Source organism: Bos indicus x Bos taurus, chromosome 2 (genome assembly GCF_003369695.1).
Source record: "Bos indicus x Bos taurus breed Angus x Brahman F1 hybrid chromosome 2, Bos_hybrid_MaternalHap_v2.0, whole genome shotgun sequence".
NCBI lineage: Eukaryota > Metazoa > Chordata > Mammalia > Artiodactyla > Bovidae > Bos > Bos indicus x Bos taurus.
The window spans coordinates 52,584,235-52,610,000 of NC_040077.1; the positions used below are offsets into that span (position 1 = coordinate 52,584,235).

General features: G+C 39.6%; 1 protein-coding gene across 20 annotated transcripts in view; it reads left to right on the forward strand.

The window, feature by feature from the left end:
- GTDC1 (glycosyltransferase like domain containing 1) overlaps window positions 1-25,766 on the forward strand; it is a 493,004-nt gene that overhangs the window by 326,220 nt on the left and 141,018 nt on the right. The window lies entirely within an intron of this gene.

Consider the following 25,766-nt stretch of genomic DNA (forward strand, 5'->3'; position numbering starts at 1 on the left):
TGTTTATGGGAATCTCAGTTTAATAATATCAGATGAGCAGAATTATCTTTTTTAAACTGTTAGCCTTGATCGAAGGCATTTAGATACTAAAGCCTCTCGTTCTAAGACAGTTACAACACAAAAGCAGGTCCAAGGGTTATCTGTGCATCTTACATTTTAAATCTAAATTTAAACTTACATTTCCACCAATCAGAACTCAGAGTTACTATCTCTGTTGATCACAGAAAGAGATATGTTTCTAATTAGCTAACTTTAAAGCCCTATCTTAATCACTTAGAGCATTCTTGTGCACATCTGTGCAGCAGGAGTAACTGAATTACCTCCATGGTGTGTGTGCGTCTGGGTGTGCGTGTGTGTTTAAAGCAATGCTATAACTCTGTCCAAATGCGATTCAGCACTGCTTTAAAGTTTAGAAGCAAATGTGTGCTTAGTAATGTAGTTTAAAAACTGAAACCCCCTTCTACCTTATATGTTCTTCTCTCGTAAATTGGGCTTGTGTGTGGAGGGCAGCCATTTCAAATACTGTGACACATACATCCCCAAACTTCTTCCCTCTTCTATGGGACCTAAATGAGCACCAGAGCCAGGGCCTCTCATGTGGTTTTGCTTCATCTTACAATGACATCAGTATCTTTCCATTCGCCTCATTTTTATAAAATTGTGCCCAGAATGAATGGCGATGCCAGTGAAGGAAACTGAGTCCTGGGAGTAATTTTTTATTAGACTAAATGAAGTGATATGATAAACAAGTACAACCTGACGTGACAATATGGCATAAAGCCATGATACAAAATGTTTCATTCTAGTCTTGTGAATGTTTTTTAAAGCTTTTATGCCTTTCACATGTCTTGTGTGTATATATACTGACCAGTGGAAACATAATTCGTGCTCAGATATTTACTTCTGTCAATGAATGACCAGATGGTTCTTGCCTATGTTGGAAGAGAACCATTTTGCCTATTCAGTAACTTGTAGGGACATTACATGTAACAGACTAAGCAGGATGATCCTCTGTAGCCCAAGTGAGAAACTTGCAGCTTTCTCAACTTTGTAAAGTTGGCAGAGACTCACAAATGCCTTTATTCTTATATTTTAATTGAAATAGTTTGTGTATTTTTCCTACCAAAGCATCACATGCTCAATGTGGAAAACTGTAGCGATACAGGGGAAAAAATGCTTATAAACTAATTTTTACTACTTTTTCACTTAACCACTTGGAGACTGATGGTGGTGATGAGGATATGAAGGTGACATTTATTTGAATACATACTGTTTGTCTGACACTGTGCTGAGAGCTTTACATCAATTATTTTATTTAATCCTCCCCAGAACCCGTGGATACTGGTATTAATCTCATTTCATAGTGGAGGAAGCTGAAGCCCAGAGATGTTAAGTGAATTGCCCACCATCATATAACTACTGGGTAACACAATAGCAGAACTAATTGAACCTGGGATTGCTGAACAGCTAACCCCATTAATTTCTAAGAGTTTACTAAGTCGTATATGTTTAAAATATTCCTTTTGCTTGTTTTTCAGTTGAATTTATGAAGCTTTTGATTTATTAAAATATTTTATTTTTGCACAGACAAACCTATACTTTTGTGGTTTCTAGCTTTAAGTGCCATGTTTCAAAAGGCCTTTCCTGTTCTTAGTTTATAATATGGGAAGGAGAAAAAAAAGAAGTGCTAATGATATGAGAAAAAAAGAATCACAAGCCAGAAAGCCAGGGTATCTGCCAGAGTTGTTACCAATAGGAAGGAAAAGGAAATGTGAAGGTGTGTTTGAAGGCAGTGGCAGAAGGGGATGTAAAGCTGTTCTTTCATTATAGCCACTGAGTCCAATAAGCCAGTTAAATATACTTCTTTTCATGCCTCCTACCCGTCTCTTTAAATTCCTGTAGCAGGGTCTGGACTAGGAAGAGGGACTGGAGGAAAAGAGATGAAGGCTTATTATATATCTGGTGCTACTTGAGAATCTCTTTTATTATTATTTTGAAAGTCTCTTTGAGTATCAAATGCCTTCTGTCAGGCAGTAGCCAAATGCCAGCACTTCTGTGTGGCACATGTTGTTCAGTTGCTCAGTTGTGTCTGATTCTTTGCAACCCTATGAACTGCAGCACGCCAGGCTTCCCTGTCCTTCACTATCTCCTGGAGCTTGCTCAAGCTCTTGTCCATTGAGTCGGTGATGCCATCCAACCATCTCGTCCTCTGTCATCCCCTTCTCCTGCCTTCACTCTTGCCCAGCTTCAGGGTCTTTTCTAATGAGTCAGCTCTTCACATCAGATGGCCAAAGTATTTGGAGCTTTGGCTTCAGCATCAGTCCTTCCAATGAATATTCAGGACTGATTTCCTGTTCAGACTCTCCTGTGGAGACCTCTCACCCAGATATTTCCTATCATACAGGAAACCCTCCCTGGATGATCTCTAATCACTTCCTTCTCTCAGCTCTGATTCCCACAAGAATGTCCTTTGCACTGAAGGAGCCTTCCTAAGCATGGTCCTTTCAATATTGTGCATGACTCCCCTCCACTTGAACCACAGGGAGAAGAAGATCAGGTACTTTTTCCCTCAAAATGGTAAAAATGGAGGCTGCCTGCATTGCTGCCCTTTCTCCTCACCTTTCCCTGTGGACAACTTCATACAGCCTCCTACCTTTAAAATCTTGAAGTCCAGGCTCTCATCGGGGTCAGTGTCCCACATTTTATGGGGCATGCATTAGATTCTCCAAGAGCTCTTTTCTGGGAGCAAGAGGAGGCAAGCTTTTGAATTCTGGCAGCTTGGCAATCATATTTTGGGGAAAGAGATGCCAGCCTTTCCTTCTGGTTACCATTCCAAGTCTCCATAGGAGGTCCTCATGGAGCACACCTACTCCTGTGAATTTTCTCCTCTTACTTTCACTGTTAAAGAATTATCTGTAAGAGTGATGGGGCCAATATTTTTACCTTTAGCAAGTCCTGGGGAAATATGGCAGCACCTCTTTAGCATTCATAGATATTAATCCTCAGTGTTAGGACCTCAGCTGAAACACCAAGATGATAGGAAAAGCCCCACTCTACATCATACAATATAGAGTTATTTTTGTGTTGTGGAGATAGATATCATGTGATAGAAAGTTTCTAATTTTTTATTCAGAATGGATTTTCAGTTATCACAGATGTTTTTTGATTAGTATATTACTTTAAAAAAAATAGTGGCCTAAGCCATCAATAAATTGGCGTACATTTCTTCTAGAGGTATATATAGCTCCATTACAATAAAATGAAAAAAATCAAACTAGTGTTCTATATTGCAAAGCTATTTCTGTGTCACAGTGTGTAGTCCTTAGAAGCAGTATTTTGTTGATCGTGGTGACAACAAATTCAATATATCTAATAATCCTGCATAGCAGGTCTTCATTCTCCTTCCTGTTGATGTGACAGCCACTCTTTAATGAAACCTTATTTTGTATACTATTTGCATTGTAGATCAGGAATGAAGAGCTGAGTTTGCTTAAGCAATAGCTGAGCTGTTTATACTTTTTATATTCTTCCATCAACAAATAATTACCCTTCAACCAACCTTACCTCTTTCTACTTCATATATGCAAACCACCCAAATAAAACATACTCAAAATCCCAAACCACACATCAGTATACGGAAACAATCAGGTCCCAGAGAAGCATAGAAGAGCTTATGCCTAACCAACCCATTCTACTTCCTTTTTCCAAGGCATTCATTCATTTAGAAAGTCTATATTGAGCAACTATTGTGCACCATAAACCTGTGAGGCAATGAAGTTTCTTTTTCTCATTTATTTACTATAGGAAAGCAAAGAATAATGCTTGTTTTAACTCCAGTTTTATAAAATTGGAATGTTATTTCTGGCTTAAAGATAATAGTTTAGTAAGACTTTGCTATGTCACTGGTTTATTGTCTGTAATTCTCTGTTAGAATACATTGACACATGATTGGTTTTAAATGGCCTTTGGCAGTCTGCTGTAGGGCCATGAGGCCCTTTGCTATCTGTACTTCCAAAATAACATGCAGTTCCTGAATAATCTGGATTTTTACTTCCTTAGAACTCAGTTATGCCCTGGCATATATTATTGAAGTGTTAAATGGGTATAAATTAGGGCATGTATTGACAGTTCGGGTAGCATATGCAGTACTCTAGAATAGCCCAGACCAATAAGATGCAGGCTGTCAATACAGCTAAATTATTACAGAATAACATTTGTAAGATTAGACGAAGTTTTTTTGTTTTATATGAGCGTTTCTCTGAATACTTAGTTTTTCTAGGGCTTTTACTATGTCTTTAAAGTATACCATCTCCACTTTTATCCATTTCAGTATTTAAGGAGATGTTTGTACATACATCTGTGTGTTTGTGACTCACAATAATGTTAGCATACACTGTGAATGAAAGAGTCTCTACTGAAAATATTTGCCCACTGTTCAAAAAAGGATATTTCAAGGTGAAGAGTAAAAACTTCTGCAAATAATGTTAAACTTTGAAATAATGTTCAGCAAGTCCTGAAAGGTGACTATGGATTGCTGTGAATTTTAAACAATTCTTCAAAAAGCTTAGAAGAGGGAAATCCGGCCATATGTTAAAATGTCTGATTTTTCTTCTAATTCTTCTTCTTATAACAGCAGAATTTTGAGTTTGAGTGGGTGCTGTATAAATATCTGCTGATTGCTTAAGGAAATATATCAGAATTTTTTTTTAAATGGTGAGTTTTTTGTATTTTTTTAAAGGAAGAATAAAACTTGGGCAAAACTTTTCTCCATTGCCTCACTTTGGTGAATTTTCAGCTCTTCCCAGGCATACTGATCATTACCAAAATGTAAATTAATCATCACTCCAATCTCTCCTTCAAACTTTCTTCTCTTCTGGTGTTTCCTGTTGAATATCTATTCTAGTGTAGCAAGTTAGAAATTAGCTCTAACAAATTACTATAAGGTTGGACCCTTAATAAGTTTAGATACTAGATCAGATCAGATCAGATCAGTCGCTCAGTCGTGTCCAACTCTTTGCGACCCCATGAATCGCAGCACGCCAGGCCTCCCTGTCCATCACCAACTCCCGGAGTTCACTGAGACTCACGTCCATCGAGTCAGTGATGCCATCCTATCATTTTGCCTTTTCATACTGTTCATGGGGTTCTCAAGGCAAGAATACTGAAGTGGTTTGCCATTCCCTTCTCCAGTGGAACTTCTGTATAAAAAAGATAAAGTAGCTCTTTGAAACAGTTAATAGCATAAAAAGTTGAAAATGTGAGAAATAAAAGGTACTATAAAAGCCTGGTGCATATTTTTGGAAGAACTAAACAGAAGTTTTATATATTCCTTAAAATTAACCAGTGGATGTGTTAAGTATTAAATGTGTAAAGAGAGAATTAGTGATCTAGAAGCTAGATCTTAAGAAATAAAACAAAATTCTGGGTATATCTAGTAAAAGTTTCAGAAGGAAAATTATAGAAAATATTAGAAGCAAAAATCAAAGAGATTTTGATAAGAAATTTCTGCTGCTGCTAAGTCGCTTCAGTCGTGTCCAACTCTGTGCGACCCCATAGACGGCAGCCCATCAGGCTCCCCCGTCCCTGGGATTCTCCAGGCAAGAACACTGGAGTGGGTTACCATTTCCTTCTCCACTGCATGAAAGTGAAAGTGAAGTCGCTCAGTCGTGTCCGACTCTTAGCGACCCCATGGACTGCAGCCTACCAGGCTCCTCCATCCATGGGATTTTCCAGGCAAGAGTACTGGAGTAGGGTGCCATTGCCTTCTCCGAAGAAATTTCTAGAGATTATCAATTAAGTCATGAATTATCAAACTAATACATATATTTGATTTTAAAAGGTTAGAGGATGCAAGAAAGATCTGTAAGATAAAGCAAATTCTTTTCCCTAGTTCATCCCACCTCAACCTCCCTCCCGCACTGAGGCTACCACTTAACAGAACTTTTGTTTTCTATCTTGCTATATTTTGATGTTGTTTGAGATATTGTCTGTTGACTTTCAACCAGAAGAAATGGTGATTTAGTTAGCTCTCTTACAGTATGAGCATACACATGGAAGCACACAGACATTTTCGCTCTCCCTAGCCTTCCAGTGTAGCTGTATCTCAACTTCTGGTTCATTAAATACTCTGCATCTATAGCATTATCACTGTATAAAGTTGTTCCCTTTTGAGCATCATTGTTTTCTGTAATGAGGTTTCCTTTCCTGAACAACTCTTCACTATTTCCTGGAGGTAAATATTGCTTTAGTTTTATTTGCTTGATTTCTGTATCATTATCACAAACCCATTCCCAGGTCTGTGACCATCACTATTTTTTTTAATATGCTCAGACACATCAGGAAGCTTATCATTTCCATTATTTTCCTTGCACACCTCCACTTGGAGGCTTAGATTCTCCTGTTCATTCTTGTTGCTCCCTGGACACTTGAGTCAACTATTCTCTGGATCCCACATTTTTCTCTTCTTTTGCTTTCTCATTCTAGTGGGGGTGTATCCACCAGTACCTCCTCAAGAAATGTATCTCAGTTCAGTCACTCAGTTGTGTCCAGTGCTTTGTGACCCCATGGACTGTAACACACCAAGCTTCCCTGTCCATCACCAACTCCTGGAGCTTGCTCAAACTCATGTCCATCAAGTCGGTGATGCTACCCAACCATCTCATCCTCTGTCGTCCCCTTCTCCTCCTGCCTTCAATCTTTACCAGCATCAGGGTCTTTTCCAATGAGTCAGTTCTTCACATCAGGTGGCCAAAGAATAGGAGTTTCAGCTTCACCATCAGTCCTTCCAATGAACACCCAGGGCTGATCTCCTTCAGAATGGACTGGTTGGATCTCCTTGCAGTCCAAGGGACTCTCAAGAGTCTTCTCCAACACCACAGTTCAAAAGCATCAATTCTTTGACACTCAGCCTTCTTTATGGTCCAACTCTCACATCCATACATGACTACTGGAAAAACCATAGCTTTGACTATACAGAACTTTGTCAGCAAAGTAATAATGTCTCTGCTTTTTAATATGCTGTTTAGATTGGTCATAGCTTTTCTTCTGTAGAGGAAGCTTAATTTCATGGTTGTAGTCACCATCTGCTGTGATTTTGGAGTCCAAGAAAATAAAGTCTGTCACTGTTTCCATTGTTTTTCCATCTATTTGCCATGAAGTGATGGGACCGGATGCTGAGTTTTCAGCCAACTTTTTTTACTCTCCTCTTTCACCTTCATCAAGAGGCTTTTTAGTTCTTCTTCACTTTCTTTAAGGGTGGTGTCTCCTGCATATCTGAGGTTATTGATATTCCTCCTGGCAATCTTGATTCCAGCTTGTGCTTCATCCAGGCCAGCATTTCGCATGATGTAGTCTGCATATAAATTAAGTAAGCAGGGTGACAATATACAGCCTTGACATACTCCTTTCCCAATTTGGAACCAGTCCATTTTCATGTCCAGTTCTAACTGTTGATTCTTGACCTGCATACAGGTTTTTCAGGAATCAGGTTAGGTGGTCTGGTATTCCCATCTCTTTCAGAATTTTCCACAGTTTGTTGAGATCCACACAATCAAAGGCTTTGGTGTAGTCAGTAAAGCAGAAGTAGATGTTTTTATGAAACTCTCTTGCTTTTACTATGATCCATCAGATGTTGGCAGTTTGATCTCTGGTTTTTCTTTTCTAAATCTAGCTTGAACATCTGGAAGTTCTCAGTTCACGTACTGTTGAAGCTTGGCTTGAAGAATTTTGAACATTACTTTGCTAGCATGTTAGATGAGTACAATTATTTAGTAGTTTGAACATTCTTTGGCATTGTCTTTCTTTGGGATTAGAATGAAAACTGACCTTTTCCAGTCCTGTGGCCACTGCTGAGTTTTTAAAATTTGCTGGCGTATTGAGTGCAGCACTTTCACAGCATCATCTTTTAGGATTTTAAATAGCTGGAATTCCATCACCTCCTGTAGCTTTGTTCCTAGTAATGCTTCCTAAGGCAACACTTCACTTTGCATTCCAGGATGTCTGGCTCTAGGTGAGTGATCACACCATCATGGTTATCTGGATCGTGAAGATCTTTTTGTATAGTTTTTCTGTGTTTCTTGCACCTCTTGTTAATATCTTCAGTTTCTGTTAGATCCATAACGATTCTGTCCTTTATTGTATATGGGAGCTAAAACTTCTTAAGACCTTGCTTGTCTGAAAATGGCTTTTTCCTGCATCACGTTTAATTAATGCTTAACAGAGTTTTGAGTTTTCATTGAAAATCATTTTTCCTCAGAAGTTTGAGGTAATGTTCCATTGTTTTCTACTTTTGAACTTCCTATTGAGAAGTCTTATTCCCTTCTGTTTCTGATAACTTGGATGTGACCCATCCTGTTCACTCTCCCAGAAGGTATTGGGTTTTTTTTTTTTTTTCAACTCCAGATTTTCTGAAATTCCATAATGATTCTATATGAATTGGATTTTTGTTATTTTCTTTTTTTTGTTTTTAATTTTTCTTCCCCATGATTTTCTCAGTATGCATGTTCTGCAATGCCTCTTCATCATTATTGAACCTAAGATTGACCTTATTTTGTTATCTCTTTTCCTATTATCTTCTTTATTTTTGTTTTGCTTTCTGTAAGATTTCCTCAACTTTATCTTCTAACTCTTCTGTTGATTTTTTTTCAGTTATGATATTTTAATTTGCAAGCACTCTTTCTTATTCTTAAATATACTTTCTTATTGCATCCTATTTCTCCCACCATAGATGCAAAAATCCTTATTTTATCATTATGGATATAATAGGATTTTTAAAAAGTGTTCTTCTTCTGTCCATGTCTCAGTTTCTGCTAAGTTCCTCTTTTTGATTTGTTTGCTTTATCATATTAACTTTATGTTAAAAATTTCCCCCAAATATCTAACGGTCCATGTCTCTCCACTCATATTTGAGGTGAGACCTTGAAAAATGATTAGAATTTCAGAGACAGGACTTACTGACCAGTGACCTTCCTCCTAGGAATTCACATGTTTTATTGTGGCATGTCCACATGTCAGTGTTGCTAGGTCAGCCCAGTTAGTTTCCAGAAAGATTACTATAACTTCCTGGAAGGAGAATCTCCAGCTATCTGGGTACCAGATACGCAAAGGGTGCTGGAGAAGCATCATTAATAAATCAACATCCTTTCATTTCATTTCCCTCACCCTTGCCTTTACCCTTGCCTGGGGTCTGTGGTTCAGATCATCCAGTGAGGAAGTGTTTCTGCAGCTAAGGAGGAAGTTTGGGAAGAAGAGAGCCCGCTCGGCTGCATGGGCTTTGGGAGACTATCAGAGGGCTTGAGTGCATTTTATATAGAATTGCTACCGCTCCTGTTTTCAGTTCTGCTCTGCAACTGCACCTCCAGGGGCACATGGTTTGTCCAATTCCTGAGCCTTCCAGGAATTGGAAGGATAGAGTTTCTCTGGAGCAAATGAGCTTCTATTTCTTAGCCAACACCACGTACACAAGCAAAATCACCCGCACTTACTAACGTTTTCTGCCTCCGCTCTGCTTCAACACCACTTATCCATCTGCTTTCCATCTCTCAGAATCTTCTATTGTCATCCTTCTCAGTTATTCTTGTTGTCCCTAAGAGTCCCTGCCTGTCTTAAAATTCTCGTACCATTATTTCATTAGAAATTCAAAGTCAGGGGGATTTAAAAGTGATGTTCGTCCTGTCATGTCTTCCCCAGCACAGTCTTCACACTGCAGCCAGCATTTTTATTCAGACCCAGGCTGATTAGAAACTTGTCAAATGGCTATAAACCTCTTACTTATTAAGGGCAGAAAGGCCTTCCCCTGGTTATTTCTCTAGCCGCATTTCGCATTTCTGTTCTTCTCCTCCCCTACCTTTACCCCTATCTGCACCCACTCAATGCTCTGGCTATATATATGTGTGTGTGTGTGTGTGTGTATACATTTTTTTTTTTTTTTTACCCCTGTGCTAAGTTGCTTTTGGTCATGTCCAATTCTTTGCAACCCCATGGACTGTAGCCCACCAGGCTCCCCCATCCATGGGATTCTCCAGGCAAGAAAAGTGGAGCGGGTTGCCATTTCTTTCTATATTTTTACCCCTGTACTATGTTTTATTCCCAGACTCTTTGCATGTGCTATTGTTCATAACACAACTCACCACTTAGATTCACACTTGACTACACTGTAATCATCATAGAGGTCTCAGCTGAAAGATCACCTTCTCTAGAGAGCCTTACATGGTGTTACCCCCACCTTAGACCTGGGTTCTCATCAACATAATATCTAATTCTACCCTGATTGGAGCACCGACTCCATTGGGTGTTCCATGAGGACATCTTGGCTATTTGCCTTGCACATAGTTCAGTTCAGTCACTCAGTTGTGTCCGACTCTTTGCAACCCCATGGACTGCAGCATGCCAGGCTTCCCTGCCCATCACAAACTACCAGAGTTTACTCAAACTCATGTCCACTGAGTTGGTGATGCCATTTAACCATCTCATCCTCTGTCGTCCCCTTCTCCTCCTGCCCTCAATCTTTCCCAGCATCGGGGTCTTTTCCAGTGAGTCAGTTCTTCACATCAGGTGGCCAAAGAATAGGAGTTTCAGCTTCAGCATCAGTCCTTCCAATGAATATTCAGGACTGATTTCCTTTAGGATGGACTGGTTGGATCTCCTTGCAGTCCAAGGGACTCTCAAGAGTCTTCTCCAACACCACAGTTCAAAAGCATCAATTCTTTGATGCTTAGCTTTCTTTATAGTCCAATTCTCACATCCATACATGACTACTGGAAAAACCATTGCTTTGACTAGACGGACTTTTGTTGGCAAAGTAATGTCTCTGCTTTTTAATATGCGGTCTAGGTTGGTTATAACTTTCCTTCCAAGAAACAAGTTTCTTTTAATTTCATGGCTGCAGTCACCATCTGCAGTGATTTTGGAGCCTCAACAAAAAATAAAGTCTGTCACTGTTTCCACTGTTTCCCCATCTATTTGCCATGAAGTGATGGGACCGAATGCCATGATCTTAGCTTTCTGAGTGTTGAGTTTTAAGCCAACTTTTCACTCTCGTCTTTCACTTTAATCAAGAGGCTCTTCAGTTCTTTGCTTTCTGCCATAAGGGTGGTGTTATCTGCATATTTGAGGTTATTGATATTTCCCCCAGCAGTTTTGATTCCAGCTTGTGCTTCATCCAGCCCAGCATTTCTCATGATGTACTCTGCATATAAGCAGGGTGACAATATACATCCTTCATGTACTCCTTTCCCGATTTGGAACGAGTCTGTTGTTCCACGTCCAGTCCTAACTGTTGCTTCCTGACCTGCATACAGATTGCTTTTTCGATGATCCAACAGTTGTTGGCAATTTGATCTCTGATTCCTCTGCCTCAGTTCATGTACTGTTGAAGCCTGGCTTGGAGAATTTTGAGCATTACTTTGCTAGCGTGTGAGATGAGTGCAATTGTGCAGTAGTTTGAGCATTCTTTGGCATTGCCTTTCTTTGGGATTGGAATAAAAACTGTCCTTTTCCAGTCCTGTGGCCACTGCTGAGTTTTCCAAATTTGCTGGCATATTGAGTGCAGCACTTTCACAGCATCATATTTTCCACATAGTAGGCATTCCGATTTGTTTAAATGTTGAATGAGGTTTTTTGTTCTGACCTTTTTCACTCAGTATTTTCACTGACTGTTTAAGTCTTTCTTTACCTTCAAGCCTTGGTTATATTCTAGTAACAGTTTACCCATCTGTTATATTTTTACAACCTCTTTTCCAAACTTAGAAATACTGCAAAGTATAGAAAACCTGAAGAAAGTGGAAGTGCTTATACACTCACTTTGTACATTTAAAGACTTTATTTCAGATGTAAAATTAACAAAATTATATCTTCAAATATTAGTTCAGAATAAAGACAGTTTTCGTTTTTTTTGTGTGTGGCTTAAAAATTTTAGACAACAGTACAACCAGAACTTGAAGTGAATCAGTACTTAGTGCTGTAGCATTTAATGTGGTAGCAAAACAAAGTGGTGGGGAACGGGGTGTGCTGGAAGTTGGATTTTCTGGTAATTTTGATTTATTCAGGTTGTGGGTAGGCAAATGAAAAAGGGGAAAAAAAAAAAAAGAACTGGATTTTTGATGCCCATCTGTTCATGCTTCAGAGACCTGGAAACTGATGTTTTAAATTTCCTGGTTTTAGTTTTCTGGTTTATGCAGCTTTAAGAAGGGGAAAGATGAAAACTCTCAGTTAGAAAAATGAAGAAATAAAAGGAAGGACAAGGAAAAGCTTAAGGTAGAAAAAACGAAACAAATAATATGAAGGGAGGAATATATTTGATTTATAACATTGAGCCTTTTTGTAATTAATGTGCCTCTAGGCAGAGAACAAATCTTTGATTAGTATACAAATGAAAATAAGGTAACATATTAAAATGCCTGCCTTAAATGGATGGCTAGGTGTAAACTTGTGAGGGTTAACAAGAAAAATGCATCTTGAAAAAGGCATGGATCTCAGATTTTGTAAGTAGTTTAACTGTGAAAGGGCCAGTTGAGTCAAAAACTGGACTTCTTAGAACATTGTCTCTTTAGTAACCATAACAACAAAGTGATGATGATCTTCATTATTATCAAAAATAAAAAATGATAGTATTTACTGAGCTCTTACTAGGTGCCACACAACGTGGAAAACAGAACTGCACAGCAGCATTGTTACTAACCCCATTGTACGGGTTGGGTAGCTGGCTGAGAGAAAGCTCTTTCCGCAAGGCAGCCAATAAGTGGCAGAGTCCTGAATTTAAAGCTATGTGACATACCTAGAGGCCTGCCTGATCCAGTGTACCTTTTTGCCTCCTTATAAGATAATCAATAAATTAGATTAGAAATTTGATCCTCCTACTTCCCTGAGAAGTTTAGGGGACTGGTCTCATTCTCACTGAATATATGGGAAAACCCAGGTTTAAAGAGATTAAGTAAATATCTTCACAACTGAACAAACTGTTAAGAAAAATTCTCTCCTAAACTCAATTTTCTATACTTTTAAAATTTATTTTAGTAAAAAAAGTAAATAAAAGGAACATTTTTGTTTCACAAGAAAATTCACACCTTTTCTTCTTTTCGTCCCCTAGATTCTCTTACCAGTTTTGATGGTCAGCCCTCTCTTGTACAGTATTCTTTTGTTGTCACTCTCTGTCAACATGGATGTGGTACCTCCAACTCCATCGTTTTCCTGGTACTCTGTTCAGGAAATTTCGCTCATCTCAGTATTGACTCTCTCTCCTCTTTTCCAAAATAATGTCTCATTGTATTCATCATCTAGGGTTGCCATAACAAAATGCCATAGACTTGGTGGTTTAAACAACAAAACTTATTTTACAATTCTGGAGGCTGGAGGTCTGAGATGAGAGTGCTAGAATAGCCAGTTCTGAGGAGAGCTGTCTTACAGACTTGCAGATGGCTGCCTTCTGGCTGCATCCTCACATGTGGCAGGGGGAGAGAAAGAGATCTCTTCCTCTACTTTTAGGCCACATAGTCCTATTGGATTATGGCACAATCCTTATGACCTTATTTAACTCTCAGTTCAGTTCAGTTGCTCAGTCGTGTCCAACTCTTTGCGACCCCATGAATCGCAGCACGCCAGGCCTCCCTATCCATCACCAACTCCCAGAGTTCACTCAGACTCATGACCATCGAGTCGGTGATGCCATCCAGCCATCTCATCCTCTTGTCGTCCCCTTCTCCTCTTGCCCCCAGTCCCTCCCGGCATCAGAGTCTTTTCCAATGAGTCAACTCTTCGCATGAGGTGGCCAAAGTATTGGAGTTTCAGCTTCAGCATCAGTCCTTCCAAAGAACACCCGGGACTGATCTCCTTTAGAATGAACTGGTTGGATCTCCTTACTGTCCAAGGGACTCTCAAGAGTCTTCTCCAATACCACAGTTCCAAAGCATCAATTCTTCTGCTCTCAGCTTTCTTCACAGTCCAACTCTCAAATCCATACATGACCACTGGAAAAACCATAGCCTTGACTAGACGGACCTTTGTTGGCAAAGTAATATCTCTGCTTTTGAATATGCTATCTAGTTTGATCATAACTTTCCTTCCAAGGAGTAAGCATCTTTCAATTTCATGGCTGCAGTCACCATCTGCAGTGATTTTGGAGCCCAAAAAATAAAGTCTGACACTGTTTCCACTGTTTCCCCATCTGTTTCTTGCCTCCTAAAGAGGGGCTTCTGCAATGGCCCAGCGGTAAAGAATGCACCTGTAATGCAGAAGCCGCAAGAGGCACAGGTTCGACCCCTGGCTTGGGAAGATCCCCTGGAGGAGGGTATGGCAACCCACTTCAGTATTCTTGCCTGGAGAATCTCATGGACAGAGGAGCCTGGCAGGCTACAGTTCATGGGGTTACGAAGAGTTGGACACGAGTGAAGGAACTTAGCATGCACACACACCTAAGGACTCTATCTCCAAACTTAGTCACATTCACAGTTAGGTCTTCAACATGTGAATTTTAAGGGAACACATTTCAGTCCATAGCACCCATGAAATGATACCGTGTTGTAATGGAAACTCTCCAGTTGGAATCTGCCATAAAGGAATTCTTATTTTGCCCGGAAAGAAGGAAGTGATCCTTTCTTCAATACGAGCACATTTTACTGTCTTGCTTTCAACTTCCAAATAATGGCTTCCAAAAAAATCTGTGGAATAGGAAACGTAATTAGAGATCATTTTTAGAGTTTTCCTTCAATGCTTTATTGATGCTATAGAAGATACAGATTCCCAGAGTAATGTGAACATGTACTGGCTAACAAGGTTAATCCATACAAAGCAACTTGCTGGGTCTATGTAGAACAGCCTCTTCCTCTTCCTTGAAAAAAATTGCTTCATATCCACTTTTGGGAACTCATTTTTTTATACTATCATTAAATTAAGTGGGGTAAATGAATAGATGCTTTTAAAACTTCACTTCTGAGTTATTAATGAAACAAATGATGAGCAAATTGTTATGTTTAAATGGAAAACTTATATCATGTTAGTAGTGGAATCAGTAAATACAATTTAGTTTAAGGATGATATGGATAGTTTTCAATCTCTGTGGCTGAGAGACCAAAATAAGTATTAAATATCACTATGTATGCTATAAAAGCTTTGTAAATATAGACACAACCTCTTGCTCATACAAGGAGCTCAGATATTTGTCGAATGAATATTTGCTAGCTGATTCAACACAGTGACTCATTTCCTAACTGGGAAAACCCAGTGTTACCGAAGATGGCCTTAGGAATAACTCCCTAAGTATGGATGTTACATAAAGTGCAAAGAAAGCGGAACTTTGACTTACTTAGCTCATCTACACCTTAATACTAACTCTCTTTTAAATTTCTCAAGAAATTTGCAAAACCATGTGTTATCCCATTTCATAGATTAGAAAATTGAGCTTCAGAGACATTACGTGATATGTATAAATTCACAGATATAGGAAATGCCAATGCAGTCCTTTGTACCAATACCACCTGAGTTCTCCCCTCTTCAACATACCCATTGATTGAATGGACTTACTTTAAGGTGCTTCACAGAGATTTCTCCACCTATCCTCCCAAAAGAATCTTTCTCATAGGCTTACTGTGGTACCTAAAATCATCCCATTTGTAATTAGTTCCCTTCAGTTAAGGTATTGCAAAGGTGTAAGGTGTAATGTATTGAGCAGGGAAGGTGATTAATACATTGTGGGAATTTAAGGTTAGTTTCCAGAAGACCAAGAGTGAAGAGCACAGCAGGATTCAGGGTAGATCCAAAGTGGGACTTAGTTCCAGGATAGGCTGCAAAGGGATGCATGGTAATAGGAGGAGGGGAGGACCTGGGTAGTTGGAAAGTAGTATTAAGATCTTAGGGAGTTAACCACCAGTGGGTGGAGCACGATTAAAGAAGAGACAGGAAAATAAAGCTGCACTATCTGCAGTTTAGCCTAACTGTGTTGTTTGTTAACTGTGTTGAATTACTTCAGTAAACCTTGTGTATTGAGGTTTTGTTGTTCTTTGCACTTTTTGGTGAGGAACGTGAGTCATGAAAAGTAAGTATGCATATGTTCACAAGGATGGCTCTGGATTTGATAAACATGGGTTGTGGCAACATGCAGGATAGCTTTTTCTAATCTCACACATTGATAAGGACCTTAAGTTTTCAGTATGGGAAGAGTATGTCATAAAGAGATTTTATAAAATTGCATTAAAAAAAAAAACTGTTCATACCCGTAGGCAGTTATATTATCAATGTATACAATCTAAAATGCTTTGGAATTAAGAGAGATTGACATATACACATACATATTTCCTAAAGGAGTTCAGTCCTGAGTATTCATTGGAAGGACTGATGTTGAAGCTGAAACTCCAATACTGTGGCCACCTGATGCGAAGAACTGACTCATTTGAAAAGACCCTGATGCTGGGAAAGATTGGGGGCAGGAGGAGAAGGGGATGAGAGAGGATGAGATGGTTGGATGGCATCACCGATTCAATGGATATGAGTTGAATAAACTCCAGGAGTTGGTGATGGACAGGGAGGCCTGTTGTGCTGCAGTCCATGGGGTTGCAAAGAGTCGGACACGACTGAGCGACTGAACTGAACTGACATATACACACTACTCTATATAAAACAGATAACTAACAAGGACCTACTGTATAGCACAAGAAACTCTACTTAATATTCTGTGGTGACCTATATGGGAAAAGAATCTAAAAACGAGTGAATATATGTGTATGTACAACTGATTCACTTCTCTGTATACTTGAAATGAACACAACATTGTAAATAAACTATACTCTGATAAGAATTTTTAAATAAGAGAATGAGGAGTTGAGGCATAATAATTTAAGTTAATTAATACTAATTACATAAACTGTGTTGCCAGAAGAAGCCATGTAAATTAATGGTATAAATAAGGTAAAGGGGAATGGATTAGATTTTCAGAAATAATTCTTAGAAATGCTGGTTAAAAAAAAGTATAAAAGAAATAGACTCATGGGAACAGAACTGTCTTTTTTTTATGATATTCATATATGCCAACTATCTAAAGGACAGACATCAGAAAATGATGGACCTTAAACAACAGAGGAAGCTGAAACTTCTCTTTTTGGCAGCCTTCAAGAGAAGATGCTGTCTTGACTAAATGTGTCATATCCGGGACCATACACGGATAATGAGGCCAGTCTGATAACCATAAATATGCTTTCAGTTTCAGCTTGCATTTCTCAGACTAACAAGTAGAGTTTGCTTGTTAATTTTAACTGAGGTTGGTTTCTATGGATCGTGTTTTCCTATCTTGTCAGAAAACAGATTCTTCGTAGTCCAAGCAAGACACTCTTGCTCAGTATCCTTTCAGACTGATGTCAGTGTTGCACGTTGGCTTTGAAAATTTGCACCATGGGAGTTGAAATTTGGTTCAGGCACAGAACTTTAGCATCTAAATGACACAGCCCAGGGACTTCCCTGATGGTCCAGTGGCTAAGACTCCACGCTTCCAATGCAGGGGGCGCAGGTTCCATCCCTGGTCAGGGAACTAGATCCCACATGCCTCAGTGAAGATCAAAGATCCCGAGTGCTGCCACTAAGACCAGGCACATCCAAATAAATAAATAAAAATAAATTCAAAATCAAAAAAAATAAATGACGTGGCCTAACCAGCCATGGTGGTGTTGGATGGCTGTTCCCCCAAAGCATTTATGCTATGTGCATGTGGATTGTGACTGACTCATGTGTGATTCAAATTTGTTCAAATTATGTTCTGCCAGGAGTTTCTTGTTGAAACCGCCTTCGTCGACATGTGCCATCTATTTTATGAATATTAGCCCTTAGCCATCTCCAGTAAAGAAGAGCAGCCATCCTACAACCAAATACCAAACACAAATCTTTTTGTTTAATGTTGTGGTCTTCAAACATCTAGTTTTAATTATGATAGACTTCCTTGTTTGTGATTCCTTTATTTAGTGAAGATAGGGTGGCAAAAAGTATAGGGGGTGTGCGTGTACACATGAGAATGTGAGATTAAGATCTTTACTTTTATATTTTATAGGTTTATATAAATCTGCTTACCATATAAGTGATATATTGGATACATGTGGGCAACATGATTTTTTAATTATCTTTGATATTTGCTTATGTGGCTAAATTCTAAAAATGTTAATTTTGTAATTAATTTCCAACACATTGTTTGGAAACAGTGAATAGTTTCTGTGATAAATCACCCATCAACTTTTTGTTATAAATCACCCAATCACTGAAGTGCCTGGATTTGTCTTCCCAGTTGGTTTTGGAAAAATTATTTTTGATTCCTGTTTCCTTTCTCTTCAAGTCTCAATTATGGTTCCTATCCAGGAATCCACAGAAATTGCTGTGATAAAATCAAGCGATGTATATTTTTTTCTGCTGTCATCCATATTAGCCTTGAACCATGTCTTTTTCTGTTACTTTTTTCACAAGTTTTCCTGGTATCTTCAGACTTCCTTTTCTCTATTGATGTGTGACCTTGGTGTATGACTTTTGGGCTCAGTTTCACCATTTGGAGCAGAAATGAATTTTCCCCCTCCTTCTGCCATCCCTACTCTGTAAAATATGCCATCACCCATCTGGTTTCCCATGCTTTTTGACTCAAGCTATGTACCACCTAGGGTCTCAAGAACTATTTGCCAGGGTATCTTTTATTGAATGTTAATTCTTAAGGTGCTTCTTTGTGTGTATGCAGTGGGGGATTGTCCTTGTTTCATTGAGTGCTAAGTTTGGGAAACAGTAAATATAGTATTTGTATAACATAATAGATACTAAATAAATATTTATTGAATGAAAAGAATGAATGAATGAATCAACATATTTACTGTACATACTAGCATGTGCTTTGGGAAGTTCTGTAGTAAAGAAATGTCTAACTTTATTTAACCCAGCATATCCTAAACTTGATCTCTCACAAACCCTTCTCTAGGGTAATACACATGTTCCCATGAAACTCGTGATGAACACATCATACCTTATGAGACTTTAGCCTAGAGAGGTGGCCACAGCGCTCTCTCACCCAGCTTGAGCGACATGGACACATGCTGGGCTTCTTCATTATCCTTTCCCCTTGTCTGCCCCACAGGCCTGCCAGTTTCCTTATTCCAGTTGCTAAGGCTCTCCTCTTTCTTCATTACCTTGTATTTGGAATAATCCTTGATCAGTTATGCTATCTCTCTGTTTATTTAATCATTCACTCATTTGCATCATTTTTTTTCTCACACGCTATTTTCCAGATTTGCTTTGAGAAGCATGACTTAATCATCTGTCTTGTGGACTCTTATCTGTGGGTATTAATTTATGAGATTCTATAAGTTGAACTTACGTAGTAAGTACTTTTTATTGAAATCTCTCAGAAAGACATTTGTAAACAATATAGTCCACATGACATACTTTTCTTCCATGACATGCTCTTCAGCAACACAGAATCAGTCTTAATGTCCTCACTTGACTTGACTTGCTTCATTTTATTGCCTTCTCCCCAATTATCTCTGTTAGTCAGCTAAACATAAACTAGCTTCTCAACTTCAGCAGAAATTAGCTAAGGAGCCTAGAGCATTTCCTTTGCTTACCCTTAATCTAGCATCAACTTAGAAAGTGAAAGTGAAGTCGCTCAGTCGTGTCCAACTCTTTGCGACCCGTGGACTGTATTGTAGCCCACCAAACTCCTCCGTCCATGGGATTCTCCAGGCAAGAATACTGGAGTGGGTTGCCATTTCCTTCTCCAGGGGATCTTCCCGACTCAGGGATCAAACCCAGGTCTCCCACATTGCAGGCAGATGCTTTAATCTCTGCGCCACCAGGGCATCAACTTAAGGTCCTCTCAAATCTTATGTTTTAAGACTAACCTGAATAACACATTTGGCCATTCCTACAGGTTCAGTGCTAGGTTCGTATGTTTGGTTATAGGTGGTACAAGGAAACAATCAAATTTAGGTCTCAGTTCAGTTCAGTTCAGTCGCTCAGTCATGTCCGACTCTTTGCGACCCCATGAATCGCAGCACGCCAGGCCTCCCTGTCCATCACCAACTGCCTGAGTTCACCCAGACTCACGTCCATCGAGTCAGTGATGCCATCCAGCCATCTCATCCTCTGTCGTCCCCTTCTCCTCCTGCCCCCAATCCCTCCCAGCATCAGAGTCTTTTCCAATGAGTCAACCCTTCACATGAGGTGGCCAAAGTACTTATTCCAACTATGTCTTTAAACATCCCTCAACACAGTATTGGGTTTTTTGTTAGTGCCTCTAGACCTAAACTGGGGGACAGAAGTTGGGAAGGATAGGCAGCAAAAACGAGGTTCTACTTCTGTTTCAAAGAAGGCAATGGCACCCCACTCCAGTACTCTTGCCTGGGAAATCCCATGGACGGAGGAGCCTGGTAGGCTACAGTCCGTGGGGTCACTAAGAGTCGGACACGACTGAGCGACTTCACTTTCATTTTTCACTTTCATGCATTAGAGAAGGAAATGGCAACCCACTCCAGTGTTCTTGTCTGGAGAATCCCAGGGACAGAGGAGCCTGGTGGGCTTCCGTCTATTGGGTCGCACAGAGTCGGACACGACTGATGCGACTTAGCAGCAGCAGCAGCAACTTCTGTTTCAAAGATTCGCTATTGGTTGGAAAAAAATTGGGGGTGGGGTCCCATAGCTAATAACAGATTGGAAACAACTGCAGTAATCAGAATCTTTCTAAAAGTTAAAAAAAAAAGTTGAGTAGGTCTTCTGAGAGATTTGGAAAGAGAAAGGACATTCTGTGAGTTAGGTGGGCAGTAACCTAGACAGCATATTAAAAAGCAGAGACATTACTTTGTCAACAAAGGTCTGTCTAGTCAAGGCTATGATTTTTCCAGTACTCGTGTATGAATGTGAGTGTTGGACTATAAAGAAAGCTGAGCACTGAATAATTGATGCTTTTGAACTGTGGTATTGGAGAAGACTGTTGAGAGTCCCTTGGACTGCAAGGAGATCCAACCAGTCCATCCTGAAGATCATTCGTGGGTGTTCAATGGAAGGACTGATGTTGAAGCTCAAACTTTAATACTTTGGCCACCTGATGTGAAGAGCTGACTCATTTGAAAAGACCCTGATGCTGGGCAAGATTGAAGGCAGGAGGAGAAGGGGACGACAGAGGATGAGATGGTTGGATGGCATCACCGACTCAGTGGACATGGGTTTGGGTAGACTCCGAAGTTGGTGATGGACAGAGAGGCCTGGCATGCTGCAGTCCATGGGGTCGCAAAGAGTCAGACACAACTGAGCAACTAAACTGAACTGAACGGAACGTTTCTTTAAGAAAAATTGGAGGTGGGTGGGGAATTTTCCTGGAGGTCCAGTAGTTATGGCTTCACTTTCTAAGGTATGGGGTGCAAGTTTGATCCCTAGTTGGGGAGCTAAGATCCCACATGCCTCGCAGCCAAAAAAAGCCAAGACATAAAACCATATTGTAAAAAATTCAATAAAGACTTTGTGAAAAATCAGGGGGATGATAAAATGGCAAACCTGGCATATGCTCTAGAAGGCAGCTCCCTGGTTTTCTTCTTTCCTTTCTCCTCTTCCCTTCTTACCTCAGTACCTCTCCTCTTCTCATTAGCACCTCCACCAGAGTTGGAGCTGGGGAGAAGAAAGGAACTGTTCAGACATGTGCCTATTTGCATAGTTACTTCATTAAGTTCCCGCCAGGATAGTACAAACATTCTGTCCACTTCTATAAAAAAGCCAGTATCACCCCATCAGTAAGGTATTATTTTCTCTTTTAGCATAGAGCCATTTATTGCCAGCTTTCTCTTAAACTGTACATTACAAATAGCATCTGATTAAGAACATTCTGGATGGGTTAATTAGTGTGGTGACTATTATTAAGCAAACTGCTTGTTAGTATTATGCCTATTTGATCTTGGTATTGATGTGAAGTAATTGACCATAGAGCTACATTTAGAAAAGCTGAAATAAAGTTTTTTGATTTCTATTATGGCAATAAATTGTTTATATTAAACATGTCTAAAAATATGAGCTTCATGGCACAGAGAATCAGAATAGACTGTGTGGGATGGTAGATGAGGATTGTTTTGTTTTATTTTTTTAGAAACAGTAATATGTTTGTCCAGCTTGCTTCAAGACCAGCTCTGCTAAAACAAAGTAGTAAAAAATTATTTCTGCTTACTGCTGCAGAGTATATGAAAACTAAAGCAGTTTTAGCCTCACTCACCTAAAGGACATATTCCCTTTCAGATTTAGACAATTGTCTAAATACTTCTTTGGCTAACAATCACTCTAAATAGATTATTAAAGAAAAATATGAGAAGATATAGTCAACGAGGAAAGCATACATGTAACCACCTTGTTTCAAGTACTGGATTATTACTTATATTATTTATTGGTATTTTGTCCAGTTCTATTATGAAGTTTCCCCAGCTATAGCATTTCCATAGGGAATTTATTCCATGAGCTAATAATTTACACCATCAGGGACTTTTTCTTGAAATTCAGCTTAAATTTTCCCATTCTTAATTTCATCTCATTACTCCTAGTTATACCCCGCTGTATCCAGATAAATAATTACGCTTTTTCCTTGGAGACTCTTATTATGTACCCCTCTAGTTGTCACTTAACCAGGCTATTCATATTTAGCTCCTTTAATCTGTCCTCATAAATCAATTCTCCCATTGCCTTAATCATTATTATTGCTCTTCTAAAAACTCTCTAATTTTCAAACATATACAGTTATCAGGTACCTCTGATGAAATCAGCTTTTGCACAGTATTTCTGCGCCCACAGACTTGGTCTCTCCCTTTGCTGTAGATCATGTTCCATAGCTTAGCAGCATCAATTTGCTGGTGCAGTCAGCACACAGACTCATCTGGTCAAATTCCAGGAAATCCAAATAGTCTTTTCAGTGTGTCCTACTGCATTCAGGTTCATTTTTATTTTGTCAGTTTCATAATGTTAATAAGCTGAGTTTTGGATTTCTGTCCATATTGATATTCCGCATCTTCCCATGTCTTTATTCCCACCACCTATCAAGTTAGTCATTCACAACCTGTGTTAAGGTGGGATTCTGTTCTTCCTTGGGAACCTTTAGGAAACATGTTGAATAAAAGCAAGCCTAGCACCTTGCCCACAGCTAAATTCCTTGTCAGTTACCGATTCCCATTGTATACAACCCTGTAGCCAATCTCCCATCTCTTTTAATTTTCAGTTTTGTTCACATGCTGGCCAATGTAAATGGATGTTTTTAACAAGATGGGTCATGATACTGTTTTCTAAAATGAAGATATGTTGTTTCAGTCCCCATTGATTTTTTTTTTAATTGTGAATTCTTTGTGTACCAAGTTTGTAATTCTCTTAAAATCCTTTATAAGCTTGCCTGGTGCTCTTTATCTGACATAAACAAATAGGTTACTCCACTTGCTTTATTGTTGTTTTCCACATATGTACCTATGTTCTTTGTCTTACCATTTGTTTAGGAGAAGTTGGGGACATTGTCACAGTCATTTTTTTTCCTTTTGTGGTGCTCAATGGAAACTTTCCTATTGATTTTTAGTTCCTTACAATCTCCTCAGTATTTTGAATTTATTTCAGTAAGAAAGTTGGTTACTCCCCTTTTTGATATTTGGATCTATGAGATCTGAAACTCTAATTTGTATATGCCCAAGTTTCTTTCTATTTTTTAAAAATAAATGCTCTAATTTTTCATTAAAGCATTATAAAACCTAATAAAACTGAGGTTGTGACCACTGAGTTTTTAGAGATCAGTAGATAGATGAAAAAAAATTAGTACAACATTCATTATAATTCAAGAAATTTTCTTAACCTGATAATCTAAATGAGCTATTCCGAAGTCTTTTTAAAAATTAAAATGTAGTTAACTTACAATGCTGTGTTATTTTCAGGTGCACAGCAAAGTGGCTGAGTTTTAAATACGTGTGTATATGTGTGTGTGCATATATATGCACACATTAGATTCTTTTCCCATCTCTTTCATTTTAAATCAAGAATTAATGTAGTATTTTATTGGAGCATACCAAGGAGGTTAGCCCCATTCTTTGAGTTTTATCTGTCTCTATGCAATATCTGCTTCATCTGCTTATGATAGTGCATGGGTGGTGGGCAGGTAGGTGGATTATATGTATATTTAGGCGGTTTTTCCCGAAAGACCTTATGAAACAAGCACAAGCTTTTGGGATGAACACAGCATACTACAGCCAGACTAGATTTCCAGGTCGCAGCAGAACCCCCACTGGGTGTTCTGGGTGTTCGTGCTCCCTCACTTTCAGAACCAGTGATGGCCCTTCGCCGCTCCACAGTGACACTCTGACCCCTCAGCTCAGTTAAGCTCTAACTCTGCCTCTCCTCACCTCACTTGAGATAGATAGTCTTATCCAACTCTCTGGGGATGCATTAGATTCTGCACTTGCCATCTGAAACTGCTTTTTTATCAACACTGTTTTTCTCTTCTTCCCTCTCAACTTTGTAAGAAAGTTCAGTACATTCTCTTGAATAAGGTCCTCCTTCCCCTCCACAGCAAGCTGCCTGCCAATATCACAGCTTATGTTCTTTTTCTACTTCCATCTTGTAAGACTTTTCTGTTTCCTTGGGATCCTGCTCCCTTCCCTGGGCTGCTGCTGCTGCTGCTGCTAATTCGCTTCAGTCGTGTCCGACTCTGTGGGACTCCATAGACGGCAGCCCACCAGGCTCCCCCGTCCCTGGGATTCTCCAGGCAAGAAGACTGGAGTGGGTTGCCATTTCCTTCTCCAATGAGTGAAAGTGTAAAGTGAAAGTGAAGTCCTCAGTCGTGTCCAACTCTTCGCTACCCCATGGACTGCAGCCTACCAGGCTCCTCTGCCCATGGGATTTTCCAGGCAAGAGTACTGGAGTGGGGTGCCATTACCTTCTCCGCCTTCCCTGGGCAAGTACCCCCAATTGAATACTCCTGTGGACACCTGCCCCATTAAAGAGAACTTGACCTTGCCTTCCCCACTCTCCTCCTCTCTGCCCCTCTCTGCCTTGTGCTCACTCCCTAACCAGCATCTAGTTTCTGCCTCCCCCGCCATGCCCTCAACATGAACTGTCCTGGGAGGAACCAGTAATTGACTCCCTTATTGTTGTTGTTGTTGTTTAGTTACTTAGTTGCATCTGACTCTTTGCAACCCTTTGGACTGTAGCCTGCCAGGCTCCTCTGTTCATGGCATTTCCCAAGAAAGAATATTGGAGTGGGTTGTCATTTCCTTCTCAAGGGGATCCTTCCAACCCAGGGATCAAATCTATGTCTCCTGCATCTCCTGCATTGGCAGGCAGATTCTTTACCACTTAGTCACCTGGGAAACCCCTGATCTACTTCATAACAAAACCGAAATCTCCCTGTTGTTTCTGGTGCTATAGCACCTCTGTAGTGTTTTACACACACAAACCCTCTTTTTTTTTTTTTTTTTTTAACAGTTTTAAGAGCTCCTAGTTCTTTTTCTACACATTCTTTAGGAGCTCTTAATTCACTTCAGTAGTGTGATGTTACTCTCAGCTTTCTTTCTGTTCTTCCAGATGTTCCTCGTTGCTTTCCTTGATTCTATGGTTCTTCGTCCTCACCTGGCCTTACATGCATGTGCTTGCCATTTCTTCATGTACTCTTCCATCCAGGGAAGGCGCCAAGTCTCTGGATGGACCTTAGGGCCCCTAAGGACACCTTTGTTGTCTGGCCCCAGACGGCCTCTCTAGACCTTAGACCCCAGGAGCTGGCCCCAGACTCTTTGGCTTGCATCTTAATCCTGGAAGGGTTCATT